Below are 23,413 nucleotides of genomic sequence, written 5' to 3' on the forward strand. Positions count from 1 at the left end.
ATGGTCCAAAGGGGCTTGCAACGCGTTTCCTTGGGCCTGATTTTTCAGTCGTCTTCGATGCCGGCTAGGGCTATGTTTAGGGATGCTCGGAAACAGCGAACCCGGAGGGTCCAGTTGCATGTGGGGCTGCGTAAAGGCTCCCCTGGGGAGTTCACTTGTACCCAGAGCCTTCCTTTGGTGACACTTTTGGATGGTCCAAAAGGGCTTGCAACGCGTTTTCTGGGGCCCGGGTTTTCAGTCTTCTCCCATGCCGGCTAGTGATATAATAAGGGTTGCTCGGAAAAATCGAACCCGGAGGGTCCAGTTGCATGTGGGGCTGCGTAAAGGCTCCCCTGGGGAGTTCTCTTGTACCCATAGCCTTCCTTTGGTGACACTTTTGGATGGTCCAAAGGGGCTTGCAACGCTTTTCCTGGGGCCTGATTTTTCAGTCGTCTTTGATGCCGGCTACGGCTATGTTTAGGGATGCTCGGAAACAGCGAACCCGGAGGGTCCAGTTGCATGTGGGTCTGCGTAAAGGCTCCCCTGGGGAGTTCTCTTGTACCCAAAGCCTTCCTTTGGGGGCACTTTTGGATGGGCGAAAAGGGCTCGCAACGCATTTCCTGGGGCCTGATTTTTCACTCGTCTTCGATGCTGGCTAGGGCTATGTTTAGGGATGCTCAGAAACAGCGAACCCGGAGGGTCCAGTTGCATGTGGGGCTGCGTAAAGGCTCCCCTGGGGAGTTCTCTTGTACCCAGAGCCTTCCTTTGGTGACACTTTTGGATGGTCAAAAGGGGCTTGCAACGCCTTTCCTGGGGCCTGATTTTTCAGTCGTCTTCGATGCCGGCTAGGGCTATGTTTAGGGATGCTCGGAAACAGCGAACCCGGAGGGTCCAGTTGCATGTGGGGCTGCGTAAAGGCTCCCCTGGGGAGTTCTCTTGTACCCAAAGTCTTCCTTTGGGGGCACATTTGGATGGGCAAAAAGGGCTCGCAACGCATTTCCTGGGGCCTGATTTTGAAGTCGTCATCGATGCCGGCTAGGGCTCTTTTTAGGGTTGCTCGGAACCAGAACCCGGAGGGTCCAGTTGCATGTGGGGCTGCGTAAAGGCTCCCCTGGGGAGTTCACTTGTACCCATAGCTTTCCTTTGGTGACACTTTTGGATGGTCCAAAGGGGCTTGCAACGCGTTTTCTGGGGCCCGGGTTTTCAGTCTTCTCCCATGCCGGCTAGGGTTATGTTTAGGGATGCTCGGAAAAATCGAACCCGGAGGGTCCAGTTGCATGTGGGGCTGTGTAAAGTCTCCCCTGGGGAGTTCTCTTGTACCCAAAGCCTTCCTTTGGGGGCACTTTTGGATGGGCAAAAAGGGCTCGCAACGCATTTCCTGGGGCCTGATTTTTCAGTCGTCTTCGATGCCGGCTAGGGCTATGTTTAGGGATGCTCGGAAACAGCGAACCCAGAGGGTCCAGTTGCATGTGGGGCTGCGTAAAAGCTCCCCTCGGGAGTTCAGATGTACCCAAAGCCTTCCTTTGGTGACACTTTTGGATGGTCCAAAGGGGCTTGCAACGCGTTTCCTGGGGCCTGATTTTTCAGTCGTCTTCGATGCCGGCCAGGGCTATGTTTAGGGATGCTGAGAAACAGCGAACCCAGAGGGTCCATTTCCATGTGGGGCTGCGTAAAGGCTCCCCTGGGGAGTTCACTTGTACCCAATGCCTTCCTTTGGGGGCACTTTTGGATGGGCGAAAAGGGCTCGTAACGCATCTCCTGGGGCCTGATTTTTCATTCGTCATCGATGCCGGCTATGGTAATGTTTAGGGATGCTCAGAAACAGCGAACCCGGAGGGTCCAGTTGCATGTGGGGCTGCGTAAAGGCTCCCCTGGGGAGTTCACTTGTACCCAATGCCTTCGTTTGGGGGCACATTTGGATGGGCGAAAAGTGCTCAGAACGCATTTCCTGGGACCTGATTTTTCAGTCGTCATCGATGCCGGCTAGGGCTATGTTTAGGGATGCTCGGAAAAATCGAACCCGGAGGGTCCAGTTGCATGTGGGGCTGCGTAAAGGCTCCCCTGGGGAGTTCACTTGTACCCAGAGCCTTCCTTTGGTGACACTTTTGGATGGTCCAAAGGGGCTTGCAACGCGTTTTCTGGGGCCTGATTTTTCAGTCGTCTTCGATGCCGGCTAGGGTTATGTATAGGGATGCTCGGAAACAGCGAACCCCGAGGGTCCAGTTGCATGTGGGGCTGCGTAAAGGCTCCCCTCGGGAGTTCAGATGTACCCAAAGCCTTCCTTTGGTGACAGTTTTGGATGGTCCAAAGGGGCTTGCAACGCGTTTCCTGGGGCCTGATTTTTCAGTCGTCTTCGATGCCGGCAAGGGCTATGTTTAGGGATGCTCGGAAACAGCGAACCCGGAGGGTCCAGTTGCATGTGGGTCTGCGTAAAGGCTCCCCTGGGGAGTTCTCTTGTACCCAAAGTCTTCCTTTGGGGGCACATTTGGATGGGCGAAAAGTGCTCGGAACGCATTTCTTGGGGCCTGATTTTTCTGTCGTCTTTGATGCCGACAAGGGCTATGTTTAGGGATGCTCGGAAACAGCGAACCCGGAGGGTCCAGTTGCATGTGGGTCTGCGTAAAGGCTCCCCTGGGGAGTTCTCTTGTACCCAAAGCCTTCCTTTGGGGGCACTTTTGGATGGGCGAAAAGTGCTCGGAACGCATTTCTTGGGGCCTGATTTTTCAGTCGTCTTTGATGCCGGCAAGGGCTATGTTTAGGGATGCTCGGAAACAGCGAACCCGGAGGTTCCAGTGTCATGTGGGGCTGCGTAAAGGCTCCCCTGGGGAGTTCACTTGTACCCAATGCCTTCCTTTGGGGGCACATTTGGATGGGCGAAAAGTGCTCGGAACGCATTTCCTGGGGCCTGATTTTTCAGTCGTCATCAATGCCGGCAAGGGCTATGTTTAGGGATGCTGAGAAACAGCGAACCCGGAGGGTCCAGTTGCATGTGGGGCTGCGTAAAGGCTCCCCTGGGGAGTTCACTTGTACCCAAAGCCTTCCTTTGGTGACACTTTTGGATGGTCCAAAGGGGCTTGCAACGCGTTTTCTGGGGCCCGGGTTTTCAGTCTTCTCCCATGCCGGCTAGTGATATATTTAGGGTTGCTCGGAAAAATCGAACCCGGATGGTCCAGTTGCATGTGGGGCTGCGTAAAGGCTCCCCTGGGGAGTTCACTTGTACCCAAAGCCTTCCTTTGGGGGCACTTTTGGATGGGCAAAAAGGGCTCGCAACGCATTTCCTGGGGCCTGATTTTTCAGTCGTCTTCGATGCCGGCTAGGGCTATGTTTAGGGATGCTCGGAAACAGCGAACCCGGAGGGTCCAGTTGCATGTGGGGCTGCATAAAGGCTCCCCTGGGGAGTTCTCTTGTACCCAAAGCCTTCCTTTGGTGACACTTTTGGATGGTCCAAAGGGGCTTGCAACGCTTTTCCTGGGGCCTGATTTTTCAGTCGTCATCGATGCCGGCTAGGGCTATGTTTAGGGATGCTCGGAAACAGCGAACCCGGAGGGTCCAGTTGCATGTGGGTCTGCGTAAAGGCTCCCCTGGGGAGTTCACTTGTACCCAGAGCCTTCCTTTGGTGACACTTTTGGATGGTCCAAAGGGGCTTGCAACGCGTTTTCTGGGGCCTGATTTTTCAGTCGTCTTCGATGCCGGCTAGGGTTATGTTTAGGGATGCTCGGAAACAGCGAACCCCGAGGGTCCAGTTGCATGTGGGGCTGCGTAAAGGCTCCCCTGGGGAGTTCAGATGTACCCAAAGCCTTCCTTTGGTGACAGTTTTGGATGGTCCAAAGGGGCTTGCAACGCGTTTCCTGGGGCCTGATTTTTCAGTCGTCTTCGATGCCAGCTAGGGCTATGTTTAGGGATGCTCGGAAACAGCGAACCCGGAGGGTCCAGTTGCATGTGGGTCTGCGTAAAGGCTCCCCTGGGGAGTTCTCTTGTACCCAAAGTCTTCCTTTGGGGGCACATTTGGATGGGCGAAAAGTGCTCGGAACGCATTTCTTGGGGCCTGATTTTTCTGTCGTCTTTGATGCCGACAAGGGCTATGTTTAGGGATGCTCGGAAACAGCGAACCCGGAGGGTCCAGTTGCATGTGGGTCTGCGTAAAGGCTCCCCTGGGGAGTTCTCTTGTACCCAAAGCCTTCCTTTGGGGGCACTTTTGGATGGGCGAAAAGTGCTCGGAACGCATTTCTTGGGGCCTGATTTTTCAGTCGTCTTTGATGCCGGCTAGGGCTATGTTTAGGGATGCTCGGAAACAGCGAACCCGGAGGGTCCAGTGTCATGTGGGGCTGCGTAAAGGCTCCCCTGGGGAGTTCACTTGTACCCAATGCCTTCCTTTGGGGGCACATTTGGATGGGCGAAAAGTGCTCGGAACGCATTTCCTGGGGCCTGATTTTTCAGTCGTCATCAATGCCGGCAAGGGCTATGTTTAGGGATGCTGAGAAACAGCGAACCCGGAGGGTCCAGTTGCATGTGGGGCTGCGTAAAGGCTCCCCTGGGGAGTTCACTTGTACCCAAAGCCTTCCTTTGGTGACACTTTTGGATGGTCCAAAGGGGCTTGCAACGCGTTTTCTGGGGCCCGGGTTTTCAGTCTTCTCCCATGCCGGCTAGTGATATATTTAGGGTTGCTCGGAAAAATCGAACCCGGATGGTCCAGTTGCATGTGGGGCTGCGTAAAGGCTCCCCTGGGGAGTTCACTTGTACCCAAAGCCTTCCTTTGGGGGCACTTTTGGATGGGCAAAAAGGGCTCGCAACGCATTTCCTGGGGCCTGATTTTTCAGTCGTCTTCGATGCCGGCTAGGGCTATGTTTAGGGATGCTCGGAAACAGCGAACCCGGAGGGTCCAGTTGCATGTGGGGCTGCATAAAGGCTCCCCTGGGGAGTTCTCTTGTACCCAAAGCCTTCCTTTGGTGACACTTTTGGATGGTCCAAAGGGGCTTGCAACGCTTTTCCTGGGGCCTGATTTTTCAGTCGTCATCGATGCCGGCTAGGGCTATGTTTAGGGATGCTCGGAAACAGCGAACCCGGAGGGTCCAGTTGCATGTGGGTCTGCGTAAAGGCACCCCTGGGGAGTTCTCTTGTACCCAAAGTCTTCCTTTGGGGGCACATTTGGATGGGCGAAAAGTGCTCGGAACGCATTTCTTGGGGCCTGATTTTTCTGTCGTCTTTGATGCCGACAAGGGCTATGTTTAGGGATGCTCGGAAACAGCGAACCCGGAGGGTCCAGTTGCATGTGGGTCTGCGTAAAGGCTCCCCTGGGGAGTTCTCTTGTACCCAAAGCCTTCCTTTGGGGGCACTTTTGGATGGGCGAAAAGTGCTCGGAACGCATTTCTTGGGGCCTGATTTTTCAGTCATCTTTGATGCCGGCAAGGGCTATGTTTAGGGATGCTCGGAAACAGCGAACCCGGAGGGTCCAGTGTCATGTGGGGCTGCGTAAATGCTCCCCTGGGGAGTTCACTTGTACCCAATGCCTTCCTTTGGGGGCACAGTTGGATGGGCGAAAAGTGCTCGGAACGCATTTCCTGGGGCCTGATTTTTCAGTCGTCATCAAAGCCGGCAAGGGCTATGTTTAGGGATGCTGAGAAACAGCGAACCCGGAGGGTCCAGTGTCATGTGGGGCTGCGTAAAGGCTCCCCTGGGGAGTTCACTTGTACCCAAAGCCTTCCTTTGGTGACACTTTTGGATGGTCCAAAGGGGCTTGCAACGCGTTTTCTGGGGCCCGGGTTTTCAGTCTTCTCCCATGCCGGCTAGTGATATATTTAGGGTTGCTCGGAAAAATCGAACCCGGATGGTCCAGTTGCATGTGGGGCTGCGTAAAGGCTCCCCTGGGGAGTTCACTTGTACCCAATGCCTTCCTTTGGGGGCACATTTGGATGGGCGAAAAGTGCTCAGAACGCATTTCCTGGGGCCTGATTTTTCAGTCGTCATCGATGCCGGCTAGGGCTATGTTTAGGGATGCTCGGAAACAGCGAACCCGGAGGGTCCAGTTGCATGTGGAGCTGCGTAAAGGCTCCCCTGGGGAGTTCACTTGTACCCATAGCTTTCCTTTGGTGACACTTTTGGATGGTCCAAAGGGGCTTGCAACGCGTTTTCTGGGGCCCGGGTTTTCAGTCTTCTCCCATGCCGGCTAGGGTTATGTTTAGGGATGCTCGGAAAAATCGAACCCGGAGGGTCCAGTTGCATGTGGGGCTGCGTAAAGGCTCCCCTGGGGAGTTCTCTTGTACCCAAAGCCTTCCTTTGGGGGCACTTTTGGATGGGCAAAAAGGGCTCGCAACGCATTTCCTGGGGCCTGATTTTTCAGTCGTCTTCGATGCCGGCTAGGGCTATGTTTAGGGATGATCGGAAACAGCGAACCCGGAGGGTCCAGTTGCATGTGGGGCTGCGTAAAAGCTCCCCTCGGGAGTTCAGATGTACCCAAAGCCTTCCTTTGGTGACACTTTTGGATGGTCCAAAGGGGCTTGCAACGCGTTTCCTGGGGCCTGATTTTTCAGTCGTCTTCGATGCCGGCCAGGGCTATGTTTAGGGATGCTGAGAAACAGCGAACCCAGAGGGTCCATTTCCATGTGGGGCTGCGTAAAGGCTCCCCTGGGGAGTTCACTTGTACCCAATGCCTTCCTTTGGGGGCACTTTTGGATGGGCGAAAAGGGCTCGTAACGCATCTCCTGGGGCCTGATTTTTCATTCGTCATCGATGCCGGCTATGGCAATGTTTAGGGATGCTCAGAAACAGCGAACCCGGAGGGTCCAGTTGCATGTGGGGCTGCGTAAAGGCTCCCCTGGGGAGTTCACTTGTACCCAATGCCTTCGTTTGGGGGCACATTTGGATGGGCGAAAAGTGCTCAGAACGCATTTCCTGGGACCTGATTTTTCAGTCGTCATCGATGCCGGCTAGGGCTATGTTTAGGGATGCTCGGAAACAGCGAACCCGGAGGGTCCAGTTGCATGTGGGGCTGCGTAAAGGCTCCCCTGGGGAGTTCACTTGTACCCAGAGCCTTCCTTTGGTGACACTTTTGGATGGTCCAAAGGGGCTTGCAACGCGTTTTCTGGGGCCTGATTTTTCAGTCGTCTTCGATGCCGGCTAGGGTTATGTTTAGGGATGCTCGGAAACAGCGAACCCCGAGGGTCCAGTTGCATGTGGGGCTGCGTAAAGGCTCCCCTCGGGAGTTCAGATGTACCCAAAGCCTTCCTTTGGTGACAGTTTTGGATGGTCCAAAGGGGCTTGCAACGCGTTTCCTGGGGCCTGATTTTTCAGTCGTCTTCGATGCCAGCTAGGGCTATGTTTAGGGATGCTCGGAAACAGCGAACCCGGAGGGTCCAGTTGCATGTGGGTCTGCGTAAAGGCTCCCCTGGGGAGTTCTCTTGTACCCAAAGTCTTCCTTTGGGGGCACATTTGGATGGGCGAAAAGTGCTCGGAACGCATTTCTTGGGGCCTGATTTTTCTGTCGTCTTTGATGCCGACAAGGGCTATGTTTAGGGATGCTCGGAAACAGCGAACCCGGAGGGTCCAGTTGCATGTGGGTCTGCGTAAAGGCTCCCCTGGGGAGTTCTCTTGTACCCAAAGCCTTCCTTTGGGGGCACTTTTGGATGGGCGAAAAGTGCTCGGAACGCATTTCTTGGGGCCTGATTTTTCAGTCGTCTTTGATGCCGGCAAGGGCTATGTTTAGGGATGCTCGGAAACAGCGAACCCGGAGGGTCCAGTTGCATGTGGGGCTGCGTAAAGGCTCCCCTGGGGAGTTCACTTGTACCCAATGCCTTCCTTTGGGGGCACATTTGGATGGGCGAAAAGTGCTCGGAACGCATTTCCTGGGGCCTGATTTTTCAGTCGTCATCAATGCCGGCAAGGGCTATGTTTAGGGATGCTGAGAAACAGCGAACCCGGAGGGTCCAGTTGCATGTGGGGCTGCGTAAAGGCTCCCCTGGGGAGTTCACTTGTACCCAAAGCCTTCCTTTGGTGACACTTTTGGATGGTCCAAAGGGGCTTGCAACGCGTTTTCTGGGGCCCGGGTTTTCAGTCTTCTCCCATGCCGGCTAGTGATATATTTAGGGTTGCTCGGAAAAATCGAACCCGGATGGTCCAGTTGCATGTGGGGCTGCGTAAAGGCTCCCCTGGGGAGTTCACTTGTACCCAAAGCCTTCCTTTGGGGGCACTTTTGGATGGGCAAAAAGGGCTCGCAACGCATTTCCTGGGGCCTGATTTTTCAGTCGTCTTCGATGCCGGCTAGGGCTATGTTTAGGGATGCTCGGAAACAGCGAACCCGGAGGGTCCAGTTGCATGTGGGGCTGCATAAAGGCTCCCCTGGGGAGTTCTCTTGTACCCAAAGCCTTCCTTTGGTGACACTTTTGGATGGTCCAAAGGGGCTTGCAACGCTTTTCCTGGGGCTTGATTTTTCAGTCGTCATCGATGCCGGCTAGGGCTATGTTTAGGGATGCTCGGAAACAGCGAACCCGGAGGGTCCAGTTGCATGTGGGGCTGCGTAAAGGCTCCCCTGGGGAGTTCACTTGTACCCAGAGCCTTCCTTTGGTGACACTTTTGGATGGTCCAAAGGGGCTTGCAACGCGTTTTCTGGGGCCTGATTTTTCAGTCGTCTTCGATGCCGGCTAGGGTTATGTTTAGGGATGCTCGGAAACAGCGAACCCCGAGGGTCCAGTTGCATGTGGGGCTGCGTAAAGGCTCCCCTCGGGAGTTCAGATGTACCCAAAGCCTTCCTTTGGTGACAGTTTTGGATGGTCCAAAGGGGCTTGCAACGCGTTTTCTGGGGCCCGGGTTTTCAGTCTTCTCCCATGCCGGCTAGTGATATATTTAGGGTTGCTCGGAAAAATCGAACCCGGATGGTCCAGTTGCATGTGGGGCTGCGTAAAGGCTCCCCTGGGGAGTTCACTTGTACCCAAAGCCTTCCTTTGGGGGCACTTTTGGATGGGCAAAAAGGGCTCGCAACGCATTTCCTGGGGCCTGATTTTTCAGTCGTCTTCGATGCCGGCTAGGGCTATGTTTAGGGATGCTCGGAAACAGCGAACCCGGAGGGTCCAGTTGCATGTGGGGCTGCATAAAGGCTCCCCTGGGGAGTTCTCTTGTACCCAAAGCCTTCCTTTGGTGACACTTTTGGATGGTCCAAAGGGGCTTGCAACGCTTTTCCTGGGGCCTGATTTTTCAGTCGTCATCGATGCCGGCTAGGGCTATGTTTAGGGATGCTCGGAAACAGCGAACCCGGAGGGTCCAGTTGCATGTGGGTCTGCGTAAAGGCTCCCCTGGGGAGTTCTCTTGTACCCAAAGTCTTCCTTTGGGGGCACATTTGGATGGGCGAAAAGTGCTCGGAACGCATTTCTTGGGGCCTGATTTTTCTGTCGTCTTTGATGCCGACAAGGGCTATGTTTAGGGATGCTCGGAAACAGCGAACCCGGAGGGTCCAGTTGCATGTGGGTCTGCGTAAAGGCTCCCCTGGGGAGTTCTCTTGTACCCAAAGCCTTCCTTTGGGGGCACTTTTGGATGGGCGAAAAGTGCTCGGAACGCATTTCTTGGGGCCTGATTTTTCAGTCATCTTTGATGCCGGCAAGGGCTATGTTTAGGGATGCTCGGAAACAGCGAACCCGGAGGGTCCAGTTGCATGTGGGGCTGCGTAAAGGCTCCCCTGGGGAGTTCACTTGTACCCAATGCCTTCCTTTGGGGGCACAGTTGGATGGGCGAAAAATGCTCGGAACGCATTTCCTGGGGCCTGATTTTTCAGTCGTCATCAAAGCCGGCAAGGGCTATGTTTAGGGATGCTGAGAAACAGCGAACCCGGAGGGTCCAGTGTCATGTGGGGCTGCGTAAAGGCTCCCCTGGGGAGTTCACTTGTACCCAAAGCCTTCCTTTGGTGACACTTTTGGATGGTCCAAAGGGGCTTGCAACGCGTTTTCTGGGGCCCGGGTTTTCAGTCTTCTCCCATGCCGGCTAGTGATATATTTAGGGTTGCTCGGAAAAATCGAACCCGGATGGTCCAGTTGCATGTGGGGCTGCGTAAAGGCTCCCCTGGGGAGTTCACTTGTACCCAAAGCCTTCCTTTGGGGGCACTTTTGGATGGGCAAAAAGGGCTCGCAACGCATTTCCTGGGGCCTGATTTTTCAGTCGTCTTTGATGCCGGCTAGGGCTATGTTTAGGGATGCTCGGAAACAGCGAACCCGGAGGGTCCAGTTGCATGTGGGGCTGCATAAAGGCTCCCCTGGGGAGTTCTCTTGTACCCAAAGCCTTCCTTTGGTGACACTTTTGGATGGTCCAAAGGGGCTTGCAACGCTTTTCCTGGGGCCTGATTTTTCAGTCGTCATCGATGCCGGCTAGGGCTATGTTTAGGGATGCTCGGAAACAGCGAACCCAGAGGGTCCAGTTGCATGTGGGGCTGCGTAAAGGCTCCCCTGGAGAATTCTCTTGTACCCAAAGCCTTTCTTTGGGGGCACTTTTGGATGGGCGAAAAGGGCTCGCAACGCATTACCTGGGGCCTGATTTTTCAGTCGTCATCGATGCAGGCTAGGGCTATGTTTAGGGATGCTCAGAAACAGCGAACCCGGAGGGTCCAGTTGCATGTGGGGCTGCGTAAAGGCTCCCCTGGGGAGTTCACTTGTACCCAAAGCCTTCCTTTGGGGGCACATTTGGATGGGCGAAAAGTGCTCGGAACGCATTTCCTGGGGCCTGATTTTTCAGTCGTCTTTGATGCCGGCAATGGCTATGTTTAGGGATGCTCGGAAACAGCGAACCCGGAGGGTCCAGTTGCATGTGGGTCTGTGTAAAGGCTCCCCTGGGGAGTTCACTTGTACCCAAAGCCTTCCTTTGGTGACACTTTTGGATGGTCCAAAGGGGCTTGCAACGCGTTTTCTGGGGCCCGGGTTTTCAGTCTTCTCCCATGCCGGCTAGTGATATATTTAGGGTTGCTCGGAAAAATCGAACCCGGAGGGTCCAGTTGCATGTGGGGCTGCGTAAAGGCTCCCCTGGGGAGTTCACTTGTACCCAAAGCCTTCCTTTGGGGGCACTTTTGGATGGGCGAAAAGGGCTCGCAACGCATTTCCTGGGGCCTGATTTTTCAGTCGTCTTCGATGCCGGCTAGGGCTATGTTTAGGGATGCTCGGAAACAGCGAACCCGGAGGGTCCAGTTGCATGTGGGGCTGCGTAAAGGCTCCCCTGGGGAGTTCACTTGTACCCAGAGCCTTCCTTTGGTGACACTTTTGGATGGTCCAAAGGGGCTTGCAACGCGTTTTCTGGGGCCTGATTTTTCAGTCGTCTTCGATGCCGGCTAGGGCTATGTTTAGGGATGCTCGGAACCAGCGAACCCGGAGGGTCCAGTTGCACGTGGGGCTGTGTAAAGGCTCCCCTGGGGAGTTCACTTGTACCCAAAGTTTTCCTTTGGGGGCACATTTGGATGGGCGAAAAGTGCTCGGAACGCATTTCCTGGGGCCTGATTTTTCAGTCGTCATCGATGCCGGCAAGGGCTATGTTTAGGGATGCTCGGAAACAGCGAACCCGGAGGGTCCAGTTGCATGTGGGGCTGCGTAAAGGCTCCCCTGGGGAGTTCACTTGTACCCAAAGCCTTCCTTTGGTGACACTTTTGGATGGTCCAAAGGGGCTTGCAACGCGTTTTCTGGGGCCCGGGTTTTCAGTCTTCTCCCATGCCGGCTAGGGTTATATTTAGGGATGCTCGGAAACAGCGAACCCGGAGGGTCCAGTTGTATGTGGGGCTGTGTAAAGGCTCCCCTGGGGAGTTCTCTTGTACCCAAAGCCTTCCTTTGGGGGCACTTTTGGATGGGCGAAAAGGGCTCGCAACGCATTTCCTGGGGCCTGATTTTTCAGTCGTCTTCGATGCCGGCTAGGGCTATGTTTAGGGATGCTCGGAAACAGCGAACCCGGAGGGTCCAGTTGCATGTGGGGCTGCGTAAAGGCTCCCCTGGGGAGTTCTCTTGTACCCATAGCCTTCCTTTGGTGACACTTTTGGATGGTCCAAAGGGGCTTGCAACGCGTTTCCTGGGGCCTGATTTTTCAGTCGTCTTGATGTCGGCTAGGGCTATGTTTAGGGATGCTGAGAAACAGCGAACCCGGAGGGTCCAGTTGCATGTGGGGCTGCCTAAAGGCTCCCCTGGGGAGTTCACTTGTACCCAAAGCCTTCCTTTGGGGGCACTTTTGGATGGGTCAAAACAGCTCGCTACACCTTTCCTGGGGCCTCATTTTTCAGTCGTCATCGATGCCGGCTAGGGCTATGTTTAGGGATGCTCGGAAACAGCGAACCCGGAGGGTCCAGTTGCATGTGGGGCTGCGTAAAGGCTCCCCTGGGGAGTTCACTTGTACCCAAAGCCTTCCTTTGGTGACACTTTTGGATGGTCCAAAGGGGCTTGCAACGCGTTTTCTGGGGCCTGAGTTTTCAGTCTTCTCCCATGCCGGCTAGTGATATATTTAGGGTTGCTCGGAAAAATCGAACCCGGAGGGTCCATTTGCATGTGGGGCTGCGTAAAGGCTCCCCTGGGGAGTTCACTTGTACCCAAAGCCTTCCTTTGGTGACACTTTTGGATGGTCCAAAGGGGCTTGCAACGCATTTCCTGGGGCCTGATTTTTCAGTCGTCTTTGATGCCGGCTAGGGCTATGTTTAGGGATGCTCGGAAACAGCGAACCCGGAGGGTCCAGTTGCATGTAGGTCTGCGTAAAGGCTCCCCTGGGGAGTTCACTTGTACCCAAAGCCTTCCTTTGGGGGCACTTTTGGGTGGGCGAAAAGTGCTCGGAACGCATTTCTTGGGGCCTGATTTTTCTGTCGTCTTTGATGCCGACAAGTGCTACGTTTAGGGATGCTCGGAAACAGCGAACCCGGAGGGTCCAGTTGCATGTGGGGCTGCGTAAAGGCTCCCCTGGGGAGTTCACTTGTACCCAAAGCCTTCCTTTGGTGACACTTTTGGACGGTCCAAAGGGGCTTGCATCGCGTTTCCTGGGGCCTGATTTTTCAGTCGTCTTTGATGCCAGCTAGGGTTATATTTAGGGATGCTCGGAAACAGCGAACCCGGAGGGTCCAGTTGCATGTGGGGCTGCGTAAAGGCTCCCCTGGGGAGTTCTCTTGTACCCAAAGCCTTCCTTTGGGGGCACTTTTGGATGGGCGAAAAGGGCTCGCAACGCATTTCCTGGGGCCTGATTTTTCAGTCGTGTTTGATGCCGGCTAGGGCTATGTTTAGGGATGCTCGGAAACAGCGAACCCGGAGGGTCCAGTTGCATGTGGGGCTGCGTAAAGGCTCCCCTGGGGAGTTCACTTGTACCCAAAGCCTTCCTTTGGTGACACTTTTGGATGGGTGAGAACGGCTCGCAACTCATTTCCTGGGGCCTGATTTTTCAGTCGCCTTCGATGCCTGCTAGGGCTATGTTTAGGGATGCTCGGAAACAGCGAACCCGGAAGGTCCAGTTGCATGTGGGGCTGCGTAAAGGCTCCCCTGGGGAGTTCAGATGTACCCAAAGCCTTCCTTTGGTGAAACTTTTGGATGGTCCAAAGGGGCTTGCAACGCGTTTTCTGGGGCCCGGGTTTTCAGTCTTCTCCCATGCCGGCTAGTGATATATTTAGGGTTGCTCGGAAAAATCGAACCCGGAGGGTCCAGTTGCATGTGGGGCTGCGTAAAGGCTCCCCTGGGGAGTTCTCTTGTACCCATAGCCTTCCTTTGGTGACACTTTTGGATGGTCCAAAGGGGCTTGCAACGCGTTTTCTGGGGCCTGATTTTTCAGTCGTCTTTGATGCCGGCTAGGGCTATGTTTAGGGATGCTCGGAAACAGCGAACCCGGAGGGTCCAGTTGCATGTTGGGCTGCGTAAAGGCTCCCCTGGGGAGTTCTCTTGTACCCAAAGCCTTCCTTTGGGGGCACTTTTGGATGGGCGAAAAGGGCTCGCAACGCATTTCCTGGGGCCTGATTTTTCAGTCGTCTTCGATGCTGGCTAGGGCTATGTTTAGGGATGCTCGGAAACAGCGAACCCGGAGGGTCCAGTTGCATGTGGGGCTGCGTAAAGGCTCCCCTGGGGAGTTCACTTGTACCCAGAGCCTTCCTTTGGTGACACTTTTGGATGGTCCAAAGGGGCTTGCAACGCGTTTTCTGGGGCCTGATTTTTCAGTCGTCTTCGATGCCGGCTAGGGCTATGTTTAGTGATGCTCGGAAACAGCGAACCCGGAGGGTCCAGTTGCATGTGGGGCTGCGTAAAGGCTCCCCTGGGGAGTTCACTTGTACCCAAAGCCTTCCTTTGCGGTCACGTTTTGATTGGTGAGAACGGCTCGCAACTCATTTCCTGGGGCCTGATTTTTCAGTCGCCTTCGATGCCGGCTAGGGCTATGTTTAGGGATGCTCGGAAACAGCGAACCCGGAGGGTCCAGTTGCATGTGGGGCTGCGTAAAGGCTCCCCTCGGGAGTTCAGATGTACCCAAAGCCTTCCTTTGGTGACACTTTTGGATGGTCCAAAGGGGCTTGCAACGCGTTTTCTGGGGCCCGGTTTTTCAGTCTTCTCCCATGACGGCTAGGGCTATGTTTAGGGATGCTCGGAAACAGCGAACCCGGAGGGTCCAGTTGCATGTGGGTCTGTGTAAAGGCTCCCCTGGGGAGTTGACGTGTACACAAAGCCTTCCTTTGGTGACACTTTTGGATGGTCCAAAGGGACTCGCAACGCATTTCCTGGGGCCTGATTTTTCACTTGTCTCCGATGGCGGCTAGGGCTATGTTTAGGGATGCTCGGAAACAGCGAACCCGGAGGGTCCAGTTGCATGTGGGGCTGCGTAAAGGCTCCCCTGGGGAGTTCTCTTGTACCCAAAGCCTTCTTTTGGGGTCACTTTTGGATGGGCGAAAACGGCTCGCAGCGCATTACCTGGGGCCTGATTTTTCAGTCGTCTTCGATGCTGGCTAGGGCTATGTTTAGGGATGCTCAGAAACAGCGAACCCGGAGGGTCCAGTTGCATGTGGGGCTGCGTAAAGGCTCCCCTGGGGAGTTCACTTGTACCCAAAGCCTTCCTTTGGGGGCACTTTTGGATGGGCGAAAAGGGGCTCGCAACGCATTTCCTGGGGCCTGATTTTGAAGTCGTCTTCGATGCCGGCTAGGGCTATTTTTAGGGTTGCTCGGAACCAGTGAACCCGGAGGGTCCAGTTGCATGTGGGGCTGCGTAAAGGCTCCCCTGGGGAGTTCACTTGTACCCAAAGCCTTCCTTTGGGGGCACTTTTGGATGGGCGAAAAGGGCTCGCAACGCATTTCCTGGGGCCTGATTTTTCAGTCGTCTTCGATGCCGGCTAGGGCTATGTTTAGGGATGCTCGGAAACAGCGAACCCGGAGGGTCCAGTTGCATGTGGGGCTGCGTAAAGGCTCCCCTGGGGAGTTCTCTTGTACCCAAAGCCTTCCTTTGGGGGCACTTTTGGATGGTCCAAAGGGGCTTGCAACGCGTTTTCTGGGGCCCGGGTTTTCAGTCTTCTCCCATGCCGGCTAGTGATATATTTAGGGTTGCTCGGAAAAATCGAACCCGGAGGGTCCAGTTGCATGTGGGGCTGCGTAAAGGCTCCCCTGGGGAGTTCACTTGTACCCAAAGCCTTCCTTTGGGGGCACTTTTGGATGGGCGAAAAGGGCTCGCAACGCATTTCCTGGGACCTGATTTTTCAGTCGTCTTCCATGCCGGCTAGGGCTATGTTTAGGGATGCTCGGAAACAGCGAACCTGGAGGGTCCAGTTGCATGTGGGGCTGCATAAAGGCTCCCCTGTGGAGTTCTCTTGTACCAAAAGTCTTCCTTTGGGGGCACATTTGGATGGGCGAAAATTGCTCGGAACGCATTTCTTGGGGCCTGATTTTTCAGTCGTCTTTGATGCCGGCTAGGGCTATATTTAGGGATGCTCGGAAACAGCGAACCCGGAGGGTCCAGTTGCATGTGGGGCTGCGTAAAGGCTCCCCTGGGGAGTTCACTTGTACCCAAAGCCTTCCTTTGGTGACACTTTTGGATGGTCCAAAGGGGCTTGCAACGCGTTTTCTGGGGCCCGGGTTTTCAATCTTCTCCCATGCCGGCTAGTGATATATTTAGGGTTGCTCGGAAAAATCGAACCCGGAGGGTCCAGTTGCATGTGGGGCTGCGTAAAGGCTCCCCTGGGGAGTTCACTTGTACCCAAAGCCTTTCTTTGGGGGCACTTTTGGATGGGCGAAAAGGGCTCGCAACGCATTTCTTGGGGCCTGATTTTTCAGTCGTCATCGATGCCGCCTAGGGCTATTTTTAGGGTTGCTCGGAACCAGCGAACCCGGAGGGTCCAGTTGCATGTGGGTCTGCGTAAAGGCTCCCCTGGGGAGTTCTCTTGTACCCAAAGTCTTCCTTTGGTGACACATTTGGATGGGCGAAAAGTGCTCGGAACGCATTTCTTGGGGCCTGATTTTTCTGTCGTCTTTGATGCCGACAAGGGGTATGTTTAGGGATGCTCGGAAACAGCGAACCCGGAGGGTCCAGTTGCATGTGGGGCTGCGTAAAGGCTCCCCTGGGGAGTTCTCTTGTACCCAAAGTCTTCCTTTTGTGACACTTTTGGATGGTCCAAAGGGGCTTGTAACGCGTTTCCTGGGGCCTGATTTTTCAGTCGTGTTTGATGCCGGCTAGGGCTATGTTTAGGGATGCTCGGAAACAGCGAACCCGGAGGGTCCAGTTGCATGTGGGGCTGCGTAAAGGCTCCCCTGGGGAGTTCTCTTGTACCCAAAGCCTTCCTTTGGTGACACTTTTTGATGGTCCAAAGGGGCTTGCAACGCGTTTCCTGGGGCCTGATTTTTCAGTCGTCTTTGATGCCGGCAAGGGCTATGTTTAGGGATGCTCGGAAACAGCGAACCCGGAGGGTCCAGTTGCATGTGGGGCTGCGTAAAGGCTCCCCTGGGAGTTCTCTTGTACCCAAAGTCTTCCTTTTGTGACACTTTTGGATGGTCCAAAGGGGCTTGCAACGCATTTCTTGGGGTCTGATTTTTCAGTCGTCTTTGATGCCGTCTAGGGCTATGTTTAGGGATGCTCGGAAACAGTGAACCCGGAGGGTCCAGTTGCATGTGGGGCTGTGTAAAGGCTCCCCTGGTGAGTTCACTTGTACCCAAAGCCTTCCTTTGGTGACACTTTTGGATGGTCCAAAGGGGCTTGCAACGCATTTCCTGGGGCCTGATTTTTCAGTCGTCTTCGATGCCGGCTAGGGCTATGTTTAGGGATGCTCGGAAACAGCGAACCCGGAGGGTCCAGTTGCATGTGGGGCTGCGTAAAGGCTCCCCTGGGGAGTTCACTTGTACCCAAAGCCTTCCTTTGGGGGCACTTTTGGATGGGTGAAAACAGCTCACAACACCTTTCCTGGGGCCTCATTTTTCAGTCGTCATCGATGCCGGCTAGGGCTATGTTTAGGGATGCTCGGAAAGAGCGAACCCGGAGGGTCCAGTTGCATGTGGGGCTGCGTAAAGGCTCCCCTGGGGAGTTCTCTTGTACCCAAAGCCTTCCTTTGGGGGCACTTTTGGATGGGCGAAAAGGGCTCATAACGCATTTCCTGGGGCCTGATTTTTCAGTCGTCTTCGATGCCGGCTAGGGCTATGTTTAGGGATGCTCAGAAACAGCGAACCCGGATGGTCCAGTTGCATGTGGGGCTGCGTAAAGGCTCCCCTGGGGAGTTCACTTGTACCCAAAGCCTTTCTTTGGGGGCACTTTTGATGGGCGAAAAGGGCTCGTAACGCATTTCCTGGGACCTGATTTTTTAGTCGTCATCGATGCCGGCAAGGGCTATGTTTAGGGATGCTCGGAAACAGCGAACCCGGAGGGTCCAGTTGCATGTGGGGCTGCGTAAAGGCTCCCCTGGGGAGTTCTCTTGTACCCAAAGTCTTCCCTTTGTGACACTTTTGGATGGGCGAAAAGGGCTCGAAAGGCATTTCCTGGGGTCTGATTTTTCAGTCGTCTTTGATGCCGTCTAGGGCTATGTTTAGGGATGCTCGGAAACAGCGAACCCGGAGGGTCCAGTTGCATGTGGGGCTGCGTAAAGGCTCCCCTGGGGAGTTCTCTTGTACCCAAAGTCTTCCTTTTGTGACACTTTTGGATGGTCCAAAGGGGCTTGCAACGCATTTCTTGTGGTCTGATTTTTCAGTCGTCTTTGATGCCGTCTAGGGCTATGTTTAGGGATGCTCGGAAACAGTGAACCCGGAGGGTCCAGTTGCATGTGGGGCTGCGTAAAGGCTCCCCTGGGGAGTTCACTTGTACCCAGAGCCTTCCTTTGGTGACACTTTTGGATGGTCCAAAGGGGCTTGCAACGCGTTTCCTGGGGCCTGATTTTTCAGTCGTCTTCAATGCGGGCTAGGGCTATGTTTAGGGATGCTCGGAAACAGAGAACCCGGAGGGTCCAGTTGCATCTGGGGCTGCGTAAAGGCTCCCCTGGGGAGTTCACTTGTACCCAAAGCCTTCCTTTGGGGGCACTTTTGGATGGGTGAAAACAGCTCGCTACACCTTTCCTGGGGCCTCATTTTTCAGTCGTCATCGATGCCGGCAAGGGATATGTTTAGGGATGGTCGGAAACAGCGAACCCGGAGGGTCCAGTTGCATGTGGGGCTGCGTAAAGGCTCCCCTGGAGAGTTCACTTGTACCCAAAGCCTTCCTTTGGTGACACTTTTGGATGGTCCAAAGGGGCTTGCAACGCGTTTTCTGGGGCCCGGGTTTTCAGTCTTCTCCCATGCCGGCTAGTGATATATTTAAGGTTGCTCGGAAAAATCGAACCCGGAGGGTCCAGTTGCATGTGGGGCTGCGTAAAGGCTCCCCTGGGGAGTTCTCTTGTACCCAAAGCCTTCCTTTGGGGGCACTTTTGGATGGGCGAAAATGGCTCGGAACGCATTTCCTGGGGCCTGATTTTTCAGTCGTCATCGATGCCGTCTAGGGCTATGTTTAGGGATGCTCGGAAACAGCGAACCCGGAGGGTCCAGTTGCATGTGGGGCTGCGTAACGGCTCCCCTGGGGAGATCACTTGTACCCAAAGCCTTCCTTTGGTGACACTTTTGGATGGTCCAAAGGGGCTTGCAACGCGTTTTCTGGGGCCCGGGTTTTCAGTCTTCTCCCATGCCGGCTAGTGATATATTTAGGGTTGCTTGGAAAAATCGAACCCGGATGGTCCAGTTGCATGTGGGGCTGCGTAAAGGCTCCCCTGGGGAGTTTACTTGTACCCAAAGCCTTCCTTTGGGGGCACTTTTGGATGGGCGAAAAGGGCTCGAAAGGCATTTCCTGGGGCCTGATTTTTCAGTCGTCTTCGATGCCGGCTAGGGCTATGTTTAGGGATGCTCGGAAACAGCGAACCCGGAGGGTCCAGTTGCATGTGGGGCTGCGTAAAGGCTCCCCTCGGGAGTTCAGATGTACCCATAGCCTTCCTTTGGTGACACTTTTGGATGGTCCAAAGGGGCTTGCAACGCGTTTCCTGGGGCCTGATTTTTCAGTCGTCTTTGATGCCGGCTAGGGTTATATTTAGGGATGCTCGGAAACAGCGAACCCGGAGGGTCCATTTGCATGTGGGGCTGCGTAAAGGCTCCCCTGGGGAGTTCACTTGTACCCAATGCCTTCCTTTGGGGGCACTTTTGGATGGGCGAAAAGGCCTCGGAACGCATCTCCTGGGGCCTGATTTTTCAGTCGTCATCGATGCCGGCTATGGTAATGTTTAGGGATGCTCGGAAACAGCGAACCCGGAGGGTCCAGTTGCATGTGGGGCTGCGTAAAGGCTCCCCTGGGGAGTTCACTTGTACCCAAAGCCTTCCTTTTGTGACACTTTTGGATGGTCCAAAGGGGCTTGCAACGCGTTTTCTGGGGCCCGGGTTTTCAGTCTTCTCCCATGCCGGCTAGTGATATATTTAGGGTTGCTCGGAAAAATCGAACACGGAGGGTCCAGTTGCATGTGGGGCTGCGTAAAGGCTCCCCTGGGGAGTTCACTTGTACCCAAAGCCTTCCTTTGGTGACACTTTTGGATGGTCCAAAGGGGCTTGCAACGCGTTTCCTGGGGCCTGATTTTTCAGTCGTCTTTGATGCCGGCTAGGGCTATGTTTAGGGATGCTCGGAAACAGCGAACCCGGAGGGTCCAGTTGCATGTGGGTCTGCGTAAAGGCTCCCCTGGGGAGTTCACTTGTACCCAAAGCCTTCCTTTGGGGGCACTTTTGGGTGGGCGAAAAGGGCTTGGAACGCATTTCTTGGGGCCTGATTTTTCTGTCGTCTTTGATGCCGACAAGGGGTATGTTTAGGGATGGTCGGAAACAGCGAACCCGGAGGGTCCAGTTGCATGTGGGGCTGCGTAAAGGCTCCCCTGGGGAGTTCACTTGTACCCAAAGCCTTCCTTTGGGGGCACTTTTGGATGGGTGAGAACGGCTCGCAACTCATTTCCTGGGGCCTGATTTTGCAGTCGCCATCGATGCCTTCTAGGGCTATGTTTAGGGATGCTCGGAAACAGCGAACCCGGAGGGTCCAGTTGCATGTGGGGCTGCGTAAAGGCTCCCCTGGGGAGTTCTCTTGTACCCAAAGCCTTCCTTTGGTGACACTTTTGGATGGTCCAAAGGGGCTTGCAACGTGTTTTCTGGGGCCCGGGTTTTCAGTCTTCTCCCATGCCGGCTAGTGATATATTTAGGGTTGCTCGGAAAAATCGAACCCGGAGGGTCCAGTTGCATGTGGGGCTGCGTAAAGGCTCCCCTGGGGAGTTCAGATGTACCCAGAGCCTTCCTTTGGTGACACTTTTGGATGGTCCAAAGTGGCTTGCAACGCGTTTTCTGGAGCCTGATTTTTCAGTCGTCTTCGATGCCGGCTAGGGCTATATTTAGTGATGCTCGGAAACAGCGAACCCGGAGGGTCCAGTTGCATGTGGGGCTGCGTAAAGGCTCCCCTGGGGAGTTCACTTGTACCCAAAGCCTTCCTTTGGGGGCACTTTTGGATTGGTGAGAACGGCTCGCAACTCATTTCCTGGGGCCTGATTTTTCAGTCGCCTTCGATGCCGGCTAGGGCTATGTTTAGGGATGCTCGGAAACAGCGAACCCGGAGGGTCCAGTTGCATGTGGGGCTGCGTAAAGGCTCCCCTGGGGAGTTCTCTTGTACCCAAAGTCTTCCTTTGGGGGCACATTTGGATGGTCGAAAAGTGCTCGGAACGCATCTCCTGGGGCCTTATTTTTCAGTCGTCATCGATGCCGGCTATGGTAATGTTTAGGGATGCTCGGAAACAGCGAACCCGGAGGGTCCAGTTCCATGTGGGGCTGCGTAAAGGCTCCCCTGGGGAGTTCACTTGTACCCAAAGCCTTCCTTTGGTGACACTTTTGGATGGTCCAAAGGGGCTTGCAACGCGTTTTCTGGGGCCCGGGTTTTCAGTCTTCTCCCATGCCGGCTAGTGATATATATAGGGTTGCTCGGAAAAATCGAACCCGGATGGTCCAGTTGTATGTGGGGCTGCATAAAGGCTCCCCTGGGGAGTTCTCTTGTACCCAAAGCCTTCCTTTGGGGGCACTTTTGGATGGGCGAAAAGGGCTCGCAACGCATTTCCTGGGGCCTGATTTTTCAGTCGTCTTCGATGCCGGCAAGGGCTATGTTTAGGGATGCTCGGAAACAGCGAACCCGGAGGGTCCAGTTGCATGTGGGGCTGCGTAAAGGCTCCCCTGGGGAGATAACTTGTACCAAAAGCCTTCCTTTGGTGACACTTTTGGATGGTCCAAAGGGGCTGGCAAAGCGTTTTCTGGGGCCCGGGTTTTCAGTCTTCTCCCATGCCGGCTAGTGATATATTTAGGGATGCTCGGAAAAATCGAACCCGGAGGGTCCAGTTGCATGTGGGGCTGCGTAAAGGCTCCCCTGGGGAGTTCACTTGTACCCAAAGCCTTCCTTTGGTGACACTTTTGGATGGTCCAAAGGGGCTTGCAACGCGTTTCCAGGGGCCTGATTTTTCAGTCGTCTTTGATGTCGGCTAGGGCTATGTTTAGGGATGCTCGGAAACAGCGAACCCGGAGGGTCCAGTTGCATGTGGGTCTGCGTAAAGGCTCCCCTGGGGAGTTCACTTGTACCCAAAGCCTTCTTTGGGGGCACTTTTGGGTGGGCGAAAAGTGCTCGGAACGCATTTCTTGGGGCCTGATTTTTCTGTCGTCTTTGATGCCGACAAGTGCTATGTTTAGGGATGCTCGGAAACAGCGAACCCGGAGGGTCCAGTTGCATGTGGGGCTGCGTAAAGGCTCCCCTGGGGAGTTCACTTGTACCCAAAGCCTTCCTTTGGTGACACTTTTGGATGGTCCAAAGGGGCTTGCAACGCGTTTCCTGGGGCCTGATTTTTCAGTCGTCTTTGATGCCGGCTAGGGTTATATTTAGGGATGCTCGGAAACAGCGAACCCGGAGGGTCCAGTTGCATGTGGGGCTGCGTAAAGGCTCCCCTGGGGAGTTCTCTTGTACCCAAAGCCTTCCTTTGGGGGCACTTTTGGATGGGCGAAAAGGGCTCGCAACGCATTTCCTGGGGCCTGATTTTTCAGTCGTCTTCGATGCCGGCTAGGGCTATGTTTAGGGATGCTCGGAAACAGCGAACCCGGAGGGTCCAGTTGCATGTGGGGCTGCGTAAAGGCTCCCCTGGGGAGTTCTCTTGTACCCATAGCCTTCCTTTGGTGACACTTTTGGATGGTCCCAAGGGGCTTGCAACGCGTTTTCTGGGGCCCGGTTTTTCAGTCTTCTCCCATGACGGCTAGGGCTATGTTTAGGGATGCTCGGAAACACCGAACCCGGAGGGTCCAGTTGCATGTGGGGCTGCGTAAAGGCTCCCCTGGGGAGTTCTCTTGTACCCAAAGCCTTCCTTTGGGGGCACTTTTGGATGGGCGAAAAGGGCTCGCAGCGCATTACCTGGGGCCTGATTTTTCACTCGTCTTCGATGCTGGCTAGGGCTATGTTTAGGGATGCTCAGAAACAGCGAACCCGGAGGGTCCAGTTGCATGTGGGGCTGCGTAAAGGCTCCCCTGGGGAGTTCACTTGTACCCAAAGCCTTCCTTTGGGGGCACTTTTGGATGGGCGAAAATGGCTCGCAACGCATTTCCTGGGGTCTGATTTTTCAGTCGTCATCGATGCAGGCTAGGGCTATTTTTAGGGTTGCTCGGAACCAGTGAACCCGGAGGGTCCAGTTGCATGTGGGGCAGCGTAAAGGCTCCCCTGGGGAGTTCACTTGTACCCAAAGCCTTCCTTTGGGGGCACTTTTGGATGGGTGAAAAGGGCTCGCAACGCATTTCCTGGGGCCTGATTTTTCAGTCGTCTTCGATGCCGGCTAGGGATATGTTTAGGGATGCTCGGAAACAGCGAACCCGGAGGGTCCAGTTGCATGTGGGGCTGCGTAAAGGCTCCCCTGGGGAGTTCTCTTGTACCCAAAGCCTTCCTTTGGGGGCACTTTTGGATGGTCCAAAGGGGCTTGCAACGCGTTTTCTGGGGCCCGGGTTTTCAG

Source organism: Anas platyrhynchos, chromosome 30, assembly GCF_047663525.1.
Source record: "Anas platyrhynchos isolate ZD024472 breed Pekin duck chromosome 30, IASCAAS_PekinDuck_T2T, whole genome shotgun sequence".
Classification (NCBI taxonomy): Eukaryota; Metazoa; Chordata; class Aves; order Anseriformes; family Anatidae; genus Anas; species Anas platyrhynchos.